General features: G+C 48.2%; 4 non-coding genes across 4 annotated transcripts; 2 read left to right on the forward strand and 2 right to left on the reverse strand.

The window, feature by feature from the left end:
* Nucleotides 1–1,095: 1,095 nt before the first annotated feature.
* On the reverse strand, nt 1,096–1,178 carry TRNAL-CAG (transfer RNA leucine (anticodon CAG)). The gene has a single exon. It is a non-coding gene; the product is annotated as a tRNA-Leu (tRNA).
* A 599-nt stretch (nt 1,179–1,777) lies between these two features.
* TRNAV-CAC (transfer RNA valine (anticodon CAC)) lies at nt 1,778–1,850 on the forward strand. Its single transcript has one exon. It is a non-coding gene; the product is annotated as a tRNA-Val (tRNA).
* Nucleotides 1,851–9,614: 7,764 nt separating this feature from the next.
* Nucleotides 9,615–9,697, reverse strand: TRNAL-CAG (transfer RNA leucine (anticodon CAG)). Its single transcript has one exon. It is a non-coding gene; the product is annotated as a tRNA-Leu (tRNA).
* Nucleotides 9,698–10,296: 599 nt separating this feature from the next.
* TRNAV-CAC (transfer RNA valine (anticodon CAC)) lies at nt 10,297–10,369 on the forward strand. The gene has a single exon. It is a non-coding gene; the product is annotated as a tRNA-Val (tRNA).
* Nucleotides 10,370–12,319: the final 1,950 nt, after the last annotated feature.

Below are 12,319 nucleotides of genomic sequence, written 5' to 3' on the forward strand. Positions count from 1 at the left end.
AAACACCAGCCTTCGGGAATGAACAAAGGAAACGTGCAGTATTGAACAATATATAGCGTTTTCATCCACAGGCACGTTATTAATCTGTCATCAATTCATTCTGTCATCCATCATTCAATTTTTCACCATTTCATCCATCCACCTATTCAATCATTCATTATCTATGCATACATGCATCCATCCTTATACTTGCCAATCCATCAGTAAATTTCATCCATCCAACATCCATTTACTCTGCCATGCTTTCGCCCCTCCATCCATCTATCCATTCACTCATCATACCCACTCACCCGTCCATCCACCCACTCATCCCCAAAGTCCTTTTATTTCAAATTAGTTCTCTTATAATGTGCAATGTGCACTGTGTGCTTTGCTTTAAGGGGGGAGGGGTGGAGAGAATTATAGTGTCTTTCAATCCAGCATGGCTGTGGCCACAGAGTGAGAATGGTAAGCAAAAATAAAACAAGCACTAGCAAAGGCAATAGGCCCAGCCTTAGAGCTGGCTCTACAAATGTCTTTTGTTCATGTTGTACAGCATTAACAACAGAGGAAACAAGCATTTGCAATGCAATAGGTCTCGCATTTGCGAGAGCTTGAGATATTGGCATTGTAAATGACAGTGCTTTTTATGTATGTGTTTGGAAACCCTGCAAGCGCTTCGTAAACATGTACTTTGTACTTATAGTGGTTACTTATGAGAATCAAGGCTGACAGTAACTGCATCTCTTTTACTTCCTGCCTTGCTTCTTGCAAGCAAGGACTATAAGTACAAAGTGGGTGCTTACGCACTGCTTTCAGGTTTTGTAAACATATAAATAAAAGGCATTGTCCTTTACAATGCCAGCACCTCAAACTCTCGCAAATGTGAGACCTATTGCGTTGCAAATGCTTGTTGTGTTTTCAGTCTCTCTAGGCGATCTGAAGATGATTCTGGGATTTATTGTTAGAAGAGCCCCCTGCTGGCAATTAGTACAAGCAACTGAAAATAGTATTTAGCACCAATTTATGGAAGTATGCTATGCATTGTCTAAGAAACCGGCAGTTGGGGAAAAACCACACTGAATTAAAGTCCAAAATTGCATGTCACAAAATTGATGTCAGAAGTGGGATTCGAACCCACGCCTCCAGAGGAGACTGCGACCTGAACGCAGCGCCTTAGACCGCTCGGCCATCCTGACTTACAGTCCCGGCTACAGGGGGCGTGGTCCCCAGCTGATCAGATGACTGAGTGTACTGTAGCGTCAGGATTCTGTCTTTGCCGTTAAAAAGACTTCCTTCCTGTCCAGGGCTGGTGGGGTTCAGAGATGTTTCTCAGGATGACTCCTGGATACCAAGAGCTTCTACACTGTGGGCTCGGCTATGGACACAGCTCCGTAAGTTACTACCCAACATTCCGGATAGTCTGTAAAAATATCGTCTTGATTCTGTGTTTTTTTTCCTTTGCAGAGTTAGTAGAAACTTGAGTCACTGCGGCAGATCGCGGTAGAACGGGGTTCAGGGCTGCACAGTTGTGGGGTGCGGTCAATCCCCGCAGCTACTGCAAACACCGGCTGCCTCTGATTTCGGGGTCTCATGTTTTTCAAACACAGCAAAAAAAACAGAAGAGGAAGAATCGGGTTTCAAAGTTTCACTTTGTTTCCGTTTTCAATCAAACATGGTGCAAAGAGCTCCGAAGAGTCCTACACCTCATGCATCTTCAGTCCTGGTGACTCCTTCCAGCTCTGAGGGGGCGATTCTTCGGGATTTCCCCAGAAGGCCCGTAAGTCATCATATATCAGTTTCCGTAGTGTAGTGGTTATCACGTTCGCCTCACACGCGAAAGGTCCCCGGTTCGAAACCGGGCGGAAACACTTTTTACAAAATACATACTCGAAGGTGAGTTAAAGAATATATCTAGAAAAGAAAGTGATTATCAAAGGCGACTGGCAGGGGACTTCGTTTTACTTCGGTGTAAACTGTTATTGATGACTGCAGAACAGAGAAAATCATACACTCCCAATGAATTTGCTGTTCAAAAGACAACACTGACTAAAAATCATGCATCGCCTGTTCTGAATTTAATTCAATATAGGTATTAAACGAATTGAAATGTATATTATTTATACGTGGCCAATCAGACAGATACAGAAGAAATGATAGACCGTGGCATCAAACACGCCCTCTCTTCAATTCGCCTACAGTGCCAACAAGAGTGTGAAGCTGGCATCGAACATCTGCTTGCTTAAAGCGCCGAGGGCATGCAATACCCAATACTTCAAAGATAAACAAGCATTGGAAATGCAATGGTCTTTAGAGTTTGATCTATTGGAGTTGTAATGGAAATGTTTGTTCCTTTGCAGATATTTATTTTTAGCACCTTTAAGTGCCCTTAAGGGACGTCTTACAGCTAGATGGTCAGAAAGCCATATGTTTGATTATGCTTTATTAGATGGGAGCGTCCGGTACTTGAGGGTTAATAGATAGCGGGGGAGGGCAGGTGTTTTTTGAAGGTGCATGCAGTAACCTTAAGATGAAACAACTAAGTCAGGGCAGGCAGGGGCTGGCTCATATGAAGCAGATTTTATGTGAATTAGAATTTAATATGTATTAAATTAATTAATAATTGGCTTTGATAGAAAACAATTCAAGCTGCATTGCTTCTTTCATTTGCCACCTACCCCAGTGCCACTCGTTGTATCGACCTCATAAGATTAAACCACAGGACTGCCCTGCCAGGATTCAAACGTTGATGCCTCGCTGGGGACAGGCAGGTGTTTGCACCAAGAGTGAATCTCACTGACCTGCTTGTGGTCGCAGGGGGGAGCCTGAGAGCGGCTTCTTACCCAAGGGGAGCTGAAAGGATGCTGGCACCGCCCATCTTTAGATATGAAGGTGAGACCTGCAGATCACAGGCAGCTCTTGGCAGCAGACTTGGCCCTCCTCGGCATTTTACATCATCATTTATTTGATATATTATTCTTGTGAGACGCTCATTCACCCAGGCCTCGGCCATCCCGGGGCATCTTGCTGCTGAGATTTCAGGGCTCAGAGGTCTAGTTTATAAAGGTGCTCTATGAAGAGTTAATGCAGGGTATTACATGTTTCCCATGCAGGGTCTTACATGTTTCCCATACAGGGTCTCACATGTTTCCCATGCAGGGTATTACATGCTTCCCATGCAGGGTCTCACATGTTTCCCATGCAGGGTCTTACATGTTTCCCATACAGGGTCTTACATATTTCCCATACAGGGTCTTACATGTTTCCCACACAGGGTCTTACATGTTTCCCATACAGGGTTCTACATGTTTCGCATACAGGGTCTCACATATTTCCCATGCAGGGTCTTACATGTTTCCCATGCAGGGTCTTACATGTTTCCCATACAGGGTCGCACATATTTCCCATACAGGGTCTTACATGCTTCCCATACAGGGTCTTACATGTTTCCCATGCAAGGTCTCACATGTTTCCCATACAGGGTCTTGTATGTTTCCCATACAGGGTCTTGTATGATTCCCATACAGGGTCTTACATGTTTCCCATACAGGGTCTCACATGTTTCCCATGCAAGGTCTCACATGTTTCCCAAGCAGGGTCTCACATGTTTCCCATACAGGGTCTCACATGTTTCCCATGCAAGGTCTCACATGTTTCCCATACAGGGTCTTGTATGTTTCCCATACAGGGTCTCACATGTTTCCCATACAGGGTCTCACATGTTTCCCACACAGGGTCTCACATGCTTCCCATACAGGGTTCTACATGTTTCCCATGCAGGTTCTTACATGTTTCCCATACAGGGTCTTACATATTTCCCATACAGGGTCTTACATGTTTCCCATACAGGGTCTTACAAGTTTCCCATACAGGGTCTTACATGTTTCCCATACAGGGTCTCACATGTTTCCCATACATGGTCTCACATGTACATGCTTCCCATACAGGGTCTTACATGTTTCCCATACAGGGTCTTACATGTTTCCCACACAGGGTCTCACATGCTTCCCATACAGGGTTCTACATGTTTCCCATGCAGGTTCTTACATGTTTCCCATACAGGGTCTTACATATTTCCCATACAGGGTCTTACATGTTTCCCATACAGGGTCTTACAAGTTTCCCATACAGGGTCTTACATGTTTCCCATACAGGGTCTCACATGTTTCCCATACATGGTCTCACATGTACATGCTTCCCATACAGGGTCTTACATGTTTCCCATACAGGGTCTTACAAGTTTCCCATACAGGGTCTTACATGTTTCCCATACAGGGTCTCACATGTTTCCCATACATGGTCTCACATGTACATGCTTCCCATACAGGGTCTTACATGTTTCCCATACAGGGTCTTACATGTTTCCCATACAGGGTCTCACATGTTTCAAATATACAGGGTCTCACATGTTTCCCATACAGGGTCTCACATGTTTCCCATACAGGGTCTCACATGTTTCCCATGCAAGGTCTCACATGCTTCCCATACAGGGTCTTACATGTTTCCCATACAGGGTCTCACATGTTTCCCATACAGGGTCTCACATGTTTCCCATGCAAGGTCTCACATGCTTCCCATACAGGGTCTTACATGTTTCCCATACAGGGTCTTACATGTTTCCCATACAGGGTCTCACATGTTTCCCATGCAAGGTCTCACATGCTTCCCATACAGGGTCTCACATGTTTCCCATACAGGGTCTCACATGTTTCCCATACATGGTCTCACATGTTTCCCAGGACTTCATTAGCAGTATGCAGGGCTCTGTACGCAGAGCCTGCAGGAGAATGTGCCAATCAGGAGCCCCCTGACTGTAGAGGGAAACTTGTATCCAGCAGATGACGCAAACATCAATATCAAAGAGCATTAACCTCCTGAGCTGCACTGCTAGACCTTCTGGCACCGGTCACTTAACCTCAGTGTGCAGTGTGACACAGCCACGGCTGCTCCTGTCAATCACCAGCATACAGGGCTGAGTGGAATGAGACTGCTGGCAGCCCACAGTGCTTTCTGCTTGTAGTGAGGCTACTGCCGGCCCACAGCGCTCTCTGCTTGTAGTGAGACTGCTGCCGGCCTACAACGCTCTCTGCTTGCAGTGAGACTGCTGCCGGACCACAGTGCTCTCTGCTTGCAGTGAGACTGCTGCCAGCCCACAGCGCTCTCTGCTTGCAGTGAGACTGCTGCCAGCCCACAGCGCTCTCTGCTTGTAGTGAGAGTGCTCCCAGCCCACAGCGCTCTCTGCTTGCAGTGAGACTGCTGCCGGTCTACAGTGCTCTCTGCTTGTAATGAGAATGCTGCTGGCCCACAGCCCTCTCTGCTTGCAGTGAGACTGCTGCCGGCCCACAGCGCTGTCTGCTTTAGTGAGACTGCTGCCGGCCCACAGCGCTCTCTGCTTGTAGTGAGAGTGCTCCCAGCCCACAGCGCTCTCTGCTTGCAGTGAGACTGCTGACGGCCTACAACGCTCTCTGCTTGCAGTGAGACTGCTGCTGGCCCACAGCGCTCTCTGCTTGCAGTGAGACTGCTGCCGGCCCACAGCGCTCTCTGCTTGTAGTGAGACTGCTGCCGGCCCACAGCGCTCTCTGCTTGTAGTGAGACTGCTGCCAGCCCACAGCGCTCTCTGCTTGCAGTGCGACTGCTGCCAACCCGCAGCGCTCTCTGCTTGTAGTGAGACTGCTGCCAGCCCACAGCGCTCTCTGCTTGTTGTGAGACTGCTGCCGGCCCACAACGCTCTCTGCTTACAGTGAAACTGCTGCCGGCCCACAGCGCTCTCTGCTTGCAGTGAGACTGCTGCCAGCCCACAGCGCTCTCTGCTTGCAGTGAGACTGCTGCCGGTCTACAGTGCTCTCTGCTTGTAATGAGAATGCTGCTGGCCCACAGCGCTCTCTGCTTGTAGTGAGAGTGCTCACAGCCCACAGCGCTCTCAGTTTCCGGTGAGACTGCTGCAGGCCCCCAGCGCTCTCTGCTTGTTGTAAGAGTGCTCTCTGCCCACAGCGCTCTCTGCTTCCAGTGAGACTGCTGCAGGCCCACAGTGCTCTCTGCTTGTACTGAGACGGCTGACGTCCCACAGCGCTCTCTGCTTGCAGTTAGACTGCTGCTGGCCCACAGTGCTCTAAGCTTGCAGCGAGACTGCTGCCGGCCCACAGCTCTCTCTGCTTGCAGTGAGACTGCTGGCGGCCCACAGCGCTCTCTGCTTGTACTGAGACTGCTGCTGGCCCACAGCGCTCTCTGCTTGCAGTTAGACTGCTGCTGGCCCACTGTGCTCTCTGCTTGTAGTGAGAGTGCTCCCAGCCCACAGCGCTCTCTGCTTGTAGTGAGACTGCTGCCGGTCCACAGCGCTCTCTGCTTGTACTGAGACTGCTGCCGGCCCACAGTGCTCTCTGCTTGCAGTGAGACTGCTGCCGGCCCACAGCGCTCTCTGCTTGTACTGAGACTGCTGGCGGCCCACAGCGCTCTCTGCTTGTAGTGAGACTGCTGCCGGCCCACAGCGCTCTCTGCTTGTAATGAGACTTCTGCTGGCCCACAGCGCTCTCTGCTTGCAGTGAGACTGCTGCCGGCCCACAGCGCTCTCTGCTTGTACTGAGACTGCTGCCGGCCCACAGCGCTCTCTGCTTGCAATGAGACTGCTGCCGGCACACAGCGCTCTCTGCTTGTACTGAGACTGCTGGCGGCCCACAGCACTCTCTGCTTGTAGTGAGACTGCTGCTGGCCCACAGCGCTCTCTGCTTGTAATGAGACTTCTGCTGGCCCACAGCACTCTCTGCTTGCAGTGAGATTGCTGCCTGCCCACAGCGCTCTCTGATTGCAGTGAGACTGCTGCAGGCCCACAGCGCTCTCGGCTTGCAGTGAGATTGCTGCCGGCCCACAGCGATCTCTGCTTGCAGTGAGACTGCTGCCAGCCCACAGGCTCTCTGCTTGTAGTGAGACTGCTGCCAGCCCACAGCGCTCTCTGCTTGCAGTGAGACTGCTGCCAACCCGCAGCGCTCTCTGCTTGTAGTGAGACTGCTGCGGGCCCACAGCGCCCTCTGCTTGTAGTGAGACTGCTGCCGGCCCACAGTGCTCTCTGCTTGCAGTGAGACTGCTGCCGGTTCACAGCGCTCTCTGCTTGTACTGAGACTGCTGCCGGTCTACTGTGCTCTCTCCTTGTAATGAGAATGCTGCCGGCCCACAGCGCTCTCTGCTTGTAGTGAGACTGCTGCCGGTTCACAGCGCTCTCTGCTTGTACTGAGACTGCTGCCGGTCTACTGTGCTCTCTCCTTGTAATGAGAATGCTGCTGGCCCACAGCGCTCTATGCTTGAAGTGGGAGAGTCTAGGGAAGGGAAGTGTGTGTGGAGCAGAAAAGAGAATGCGTCTGACTCTGTAGTATGGGTCGTCCTGTCATCTATTCATGACCCCTGTTAAACCTATTTGTATATTTTATATGTTTTTATAGATCAGCATTTTGCATTGATATCACATCCGTGAGACAGTGATAGGGCTTCTCCTGCAGCGAGACAGTCACAGGGCACTAACAATAAGGCTTCTACTATTGAGAGACAGCCTCAGAGCATCAACAGGGCTCCCTCTACACTGAGACAGCCTCAGAGCACTAATAACAGGGCTCGCTCTACACTGAGACAACCTCAGAGCACTAATAACAGGGCTCACTCTACACTGAGACAGCCTCAGAGCACTAATAACAGGGCTCACTCTACACTGAGACAGCTTCAGAGCACTAATAACAGGGCTTGCTCTACACCGAGACAGACTCAAAGCACTAATAACAGGGCACACTCTACACTGAGACAGCCTCAGAGCACTAATAACAGGGCTCGCTCTACACCGAGACAGCCTCAGAGTACTAATACCAGGGCTTGCTCTACACCGAGACAGACTCAAAGCACTAATAACAGGGCACACTCTACACTGAGACAGCCTCAGAGCACTAATAACAGGGCTCGCTCTACACTGAGACAGCTTCAGAGCACTAATAACAGGGCTTGCTCTACACCGAGACAGACTCAAAGCACTAATAACAGGGCACACTCTACACTGAGACAGCCTCAGAGCACTAATAACAGGGCTCGCTCTACACCGAGACAGCCTCAGAGCACTAATACCAGGGCTTGCTCTACACCGAGACAGACTCAAAGCACTAATAACAGGGCTCACTCTACACTGAGAGAGCCTCAGAGCACTAATAACAGGCTCACTCTACACCGAGACAGCCTCAGAGCACTAATAACAGGGCTCACTCTACACCGAGACAGCCTCAGAGCACTAATAACAGGGCTCACTCTACACTGAGACAGCCTCAGAGCACTAATAACAGGGCTCACACTAGAGTGAGACAGCCTCAGAGCACTAATAACAGGGCTCACACTACACTGAGACAGCCTCAGAGCACTAATGACAGGGCTCACTCTACAATGAGACAGCCTCAGAGCACTAATAACAGGGCTCACTCTACACTGAGACAGCCTCAGAGCACTAATAACAGGGCTCACTCTACACTGAGAGAGCCTCAGAGCACTAATAACAGGCTCACTCTACAGACTCTGATAAACACCAGCCTTCGGGAATGAACAAAGGAAACGTGCAGTATTGAACAATATATAGCGTTTTCATCCACAGGCACGTTATTAATCTGTCATCAATTCATTCTGTCATCCATCATTCAATTTTTCACCATTTCATCCATCCACCTATTCAATCATTCATTATCTATGCATACATGCATCCATCCTTATACTTGCCAATCCATCAGTAAATTTCATCCATCCAACATCCATTTACTCTGCCATGCTTTCGCCCCTCCATCCATCTATCCATTCACTCATCATACCCACTCCCCCGTCCATCCACCCACTCATCCCCAAAGTCCTTTTATTTCAAATTAGTTCTCTTATAATGTGCAATGTGCACTGTGTGCTTTGCTTTAAGGGGGGAGGGGTGGAGAGAATTATAGTGTCTTTCAATCCAGCATGGCTGTGGCCACAGAGTGAGAATGGTAAGCAAAAATAAAACAAGCACTAGCAAAGGCAATAGGCCCAGCCTTAGAGCTGGCTCTACAAATGTCTTTTGTTCATGTTGTACAGCATTAACAACAGAGGAAACAAGCATTTGCAATGCAATAGGTCTCGCATTTGCGAGAGCTTGAGATATTGGCATTGTAAATGACAGTGCTTTTTATGTATGTGTTTGGAAACCCTGCAAGCGCTTCGTAAACATGTACTTTGTACTTATAGTGGTTACTTATGAGAATCAAGGCTGACAGTAACTGCATCTCTTTTACTTCCTGCCTTGCTTCTTGCAAGCAAGGACTATAAGTACAAAGTGGGTGCTTACGCACTGCTTTCAGGTTTTGTAAACATATAAATAAAAGGCATTGTCCTTTACAATGCCAGCACCTCAAACTCTCGCAAATGTGAGACCTATTGCGTTGCAAATGCTTGTTGTGTTTTCAGTCTCTCTAGGCGATCTGAAGATGATTCTGGGATTTATTGTTAGAAGAGCCCCCTGCTGGCAATTAGTACAAGCAACTGAAAATAGTATTTAGCACCAATTTATGGAAGTATGCTATGCATTGTCTAAGAAACCGGCAGTTGGGGAAAAACCACACTGAATTAAAGTCCAAAATTGCATGTCACAAAATTGATGTCAGAAGTGGGATTCGAACCCACGCCTCCAGAGGAGACTGCGACCTGAACGCAGCGCCTTAGACCGCTCGGCCATCCTGACTTACAGTCCCGGCTACAGGGGGCGTGGTCCCCAGCTGATCAGATGACTGAGTGTACTGTAGCGTCAGGATTCTGTCTTTGCCGTTAAAAAGACTTCCTTCCTGTCCAGGGCTGGTGGGGTTCAGAGATGTTTCTCAGGATGACTCCTGGATACCAAGAGCTTCTACACTGTGGGCTCGGCTATGGACACAGCTCCGTAAGTTACTACCCAACATTCCGGATAGTCTGTAAAAATATCGTCTTGATTCTGTGTTTTTTTTCCTTTGCAGAGTTAGTAGAAACTTGAGTCACTGCGGCAGATCGCGGTAGAACGGGGTTCAGGGCTGCACAGTTGTGGGGTGCGGTCAATCCCCGCAGCTACTGCAAACACCGGCTGCCTCTGATTTCGGGGTCTCATGTTTTTCAAACACAGCAAAAAAAACAGAAGAGGAAGAATCGGGTTTCAAAGTTTCACTTTGTTTCCGTTTTCAATCAAACATGGTGCAAAGAGCTCCGAAGAGTCCTACACCTCATGCATCTTCAGTCCTGGTGACTCCTTCCAGCTCTGAGGGGGCGATTCTTCGGGATTTCCCCAGAAGGCCCGTAAGTCATCATATATCAGTTTCCGTAGTGTAGTGGTTATCACGTTCGCCTCACACGCGAAAGGTCCCCGGTTCGAAACCGGGCGGAAACACTTTTTACAAAATACATACTCGAAGGTGAGTTAAAGAATATATCTAGAAAAGAAAGTGATTATCAAAGGCGACTGGCAGGGGACTTCGTTTTACTTCGGTGTAAACTGTTATTGATGACTGCAGAACAGAGAAAATCATACACTCCCAATGAATTTGCTGTTCAAAAGACAACACTGACTAAAAATCATGCATCGCCTGTTCTGAATTTAATTCAATATAGGTATTAAACGAATTGAAATGTATATTATTTATACGTGGCCAATCAGACAGATACAGAAGAAATGATAGACCGTGGCATCAAACACGCCCTCTCTTCAATTCGCCTACAGTGCCAACAAGAGTGTGAAGCTGGCATCGAACATCTGCTTGCTTAAAGCGCCGAGGGCATGCAATACCCAATACTTCAAAGATAAACAAGCATTGGAAATGCAATGGTCTTTAGAGTTTGATCTATTGGAGTTGTAATGGAAATGTTTGTTCCTTTGCAGATATTTATTTTTAGCACCTTTAAGTGCCCTTAAGGGACGTCTTACAGCTAGATGGTCAGAAAGCCATATGTTTGATTATGCTTTATTAGATGGGAGCGTCCGGTACTTGAGGGTTAATAGATAGCGGGGGAGGGCAGGTGTTTTTTGAAGGTGCATGCAGTAACCTTAAGATGAAACAACTAAGTCAGGGCAGGCAGGGGCTGGCTCATATGAAGCAGATTTTATGTGAATTAGAATTTAATATGTATTAAATTAATTAATAATTGGCTTTGATAGAAAACAATTCAAGCTGCATTGCTTCTTTCATTTGCCACCTACCCCAGTGCCACTCGTTGTATCGACCTCATAAGATTAAACCACAGGACTGCCCTGCCAGGATTCAAACGTTGATGCCTCGCTGGGGACAGGCAGGTGTTTGCACCAAGAGTGAATCTCACTGACCTGCTTGTGGTCGCAGGGGGGAGCCTGAGAGCGGCTTCTTACCCAAGGGGAGCTGAAAGGATGCTGGCACCGCCCATCTTTAGATATGAAGGTGAGACCTGCAGATCACAGGCAGCTCTTGGCAGCAGACTTGGCCCTCCTCGGCATTTTACATCATCATTTATTTGATATATTATTCTTGTGAGACGCTCATTCACCCAGGCCTCGGCCATCCCGGGGCATCTTGCTGCTGAGATTTCAGGGCTCAGAGGTCTAGTTTATAAAGGTGCTCTATGAAGAGTTAATGCAGGGTATTACATGTTTCCCATGCAGGGTCTTACATGTTTCCCATACAGGGTCTCACATGTTTCCCATGCAGGGTATTACATGCTTCCCATGCAGGGTCTCACATGTTTCCCATGCAGGGTCTTACATGTTTCCCATACAGGGTCTTACATATTTCCCATACAGGGTCTTACATGTTTCCCACACAGGGTCTTACATGTTTCCCATACAGGGTTCTACATGTTTCGCATACAGGGTCTCACATATTTCCCATGCAGGGTCTTACATGTTTCCCATGCAGGGTCTTACATGTTTCCCATACAGGGTCGCACATATTTCCCATACAGGGTCTTACATGCTTCCCATACAGGGTCTTACATGTTTCCCATGCAAGGTCTCACATGTTTCCCATACAGGGTCTTGTATGTTTCCCATACAGGGTCTTGTATGATTCCCATACAGGGTCTTACATGTTTCCCATACAGGGTCTCACATGTTTCCCATGCAAGGTCTCACATGTTTCCCAAGCAGGGTCTCACATGTTTCCCATACAGGGTCTCACATGTTTCCCATGCAAGGTCTCACATGTTTCCCATACAGGGTCTTGTATGTTTCCCATACAGGGTCTCACATGTTTCCCATACAGGGTCTCACATGTTTCCCACACAGGGTCTCACATGCTTCCCATACAGGGTTCTACATGTTTCCCATACAGGGTCTTACATATTTCCCATACAGGGTCTTACATATTTCCCA

This window comes from Lissotriton vulgaris, chromosome 1_1 (assembly GCF_964263255.1).
Source record: "Lissotriton vulgaris chromosome 1_1, aLisVul1.2, whole genome shotgun sequence".
NCBI lineage: Eukaryota > Metazoa > Chordata > Amphibia > Caudata > Salamandridae > Lissotriton > Lissotriton vulgaris.